The sequence below is a fragment of the Talpa occidentalis genome, unplaced genomic scaffold (genome assembly GCF_014898055.3).
Source record: "Talpa occidentalis isolate TD23 unplaced genomic scaffold, MPIMG_talOcc4v2.1 talOcc4.2, whole genome shotgun sequence".
Taxonomy (NCBI): Eukaryota; Metazoa; Chordata; class Mammalia; order Eulipotyphla; family Talpidae; genus Talpa; species Talpa occidentalis.
The window spans coordinates 78479601-78481753 of record NW_023602073.1 but is presented as its reverse complement, the minus strand read 5'-3'; positions in this window follow the sequence as shown (position 1 = coordinate 78481753).

Below are 2153 nucleotides of genomic sequence, written 5' to 3'. Positions count from 1 at the left end.
CTGGTACTCAGCCAAAATGTTTGCACTCAATATATGTTTAATTTTAAATTTAATTAAGTATTCTCCAGATAATTCATTTTAATGCCATCAAAAGACTCAATGAAGTCTTATTTTATGATATCTTATATAGAATTCTATTTTTAGGATTTGTCATAGTTGGCATAATTCTAAGTGCCAATAATATCTGAATCCAGTTGTGTCCTTTAAAGACAAAGTGTCATAAAGACAAGCATCACAAAGATAAAAACCAGGAGATTCCAGGACAAAACTCTATATTAAATGCTATCCAAATTTATGTAGGAATTTGTTATATACTTCCCCACCTATTTGTAGATTAGAAATCTCTAGTCATATGTAACTACATGAACGCAACTATTGTTCTGGGAAATCCTTGCTGTCTCCCAAATGAATAAAATAGTAAAGGATGGGCCTCCCTGGTGGCACAAGGGCTTAAGTCGCAGCACTTTGAAGCTATCCACAGCCACTGCAGCACGAGTTCGAGCCTGGCCAGGGAGGTGACCCACATGGCGCAGCAGACCTCTCCTGACTTACCCGCTGCTCCCCTCAGCAGTGCATTTCAGTCAGTCTGCTGTTCTGTTCCTCACTCTGTCTCTGATGAATCCTCTCACCCCCCGCCATACCTCTGGCCTGTACCCCAGTTCTTGTATGCATAAATAAAAATATATCTTTAAAAAAAATAGCAAAGGAGATTTCTCCTGCTTGAATTATAGTAACACTGACACTTAATCCTTGCCAGGAGGGTATAATAGCAAAGCTTATGCTGAAGAAGAATCCAATCCCTCTGGTATCCAAATCTCGTAAATAGTGATGGAAACACAATTCCAGCTTCTGTGTAGAATCACTGGAACAAAAGAAAGCAAAGTCTTAGTTGGGGATGCACATAAATCACTAATGACCACTTCTGATACTTAGATACACATATGCAGATAGTTCTGAGGATTCCTGAAAGTATTTGAAGCAGGAGAGTCCATAATAGATTAGACTTCGTTGAGCTTTCAAAGTCATGTTCCTTGAAAATAGAAGTCTATAGTGAATATATGAATGCAAGAAATTTGTTGAGGAAACATCTATAAGACAGTGAGGGAAGAAGCATTGAAAAGAGAAGTTGAATTGCAAAGCAGTTGCAGCAAAAACCTTAACTGACCCAAAAGAGAGCTCTGAAGTTAGGATGTTAGTTTCCTGAATTGAGTCAATGGGAGGCCCCTGCTACTCCCAGGGTACTCAGAGTAGCACACCACAGCACCCACTACAAGTGGTAAGGCTCATGGCTACATAAGCCTACATAAACTGTGTCTATAATGGCTAACCAAAACCTTGGATTTAACTAAGTAAGCTAATACTGATTTTGTTTAAACTGGACACAGGAAGAGCAGCTAAATACTAATCAGGTTAAAATCAAAATACCAATTTTGTAGACGTACATTAGCATGAACAGAGATAACCAGAAATAATGCCTTTGAATGACGCATCAATGGAACATAGACTACTGCCCACATGGGGTTTCCCTCAGTGTAAACAAAAAGCATAGACCTTTATATATTCATTATAATTCACACTGAAGGCACAGGATACCAAAAGAATATTTAGGAATGGAAAACTGAGGGAGCAGAGCACTCCTATATAATTGCAAAGATGTCCTTTACCTATCTGTTCCATTCTTCAAAATACCATTTTAAAAATATCCATTTTCTGCTATTCAGGCTTCTGTTTCTATTTGAAAGTTCTTAGAAAACTATCAAGTGTCCCTCTGATGTATAGTAGTAGTATTATGTTTTATCATCCATAGAAGTCTATTTCTTCTATTACTACCCTAGGACTAGAAAATTGCTCACTACTTTTATTTTAGAGCATCTCATTAAAAACACTTCATAAAAACTTTAATGAAGTTTTCCACAGATATTTCTCCATCCAATTAAATAAATTCACTTCCTCATAGTTTTGTTCCCTAAGCATTTAATTATTTTAGGTACTATCTTGTGGATCTCCTCCAAATTTTTTCACAGCTCTACAAGTTTAATTTTATGAGCTGTTTTCATTTTTTTAATGGACAAGAAGATCAAAGACATCATATATATTTCTTTTTCATATAGAATTTCCCTACAGATTATTAGCAGAATATTTTCCAATCTATG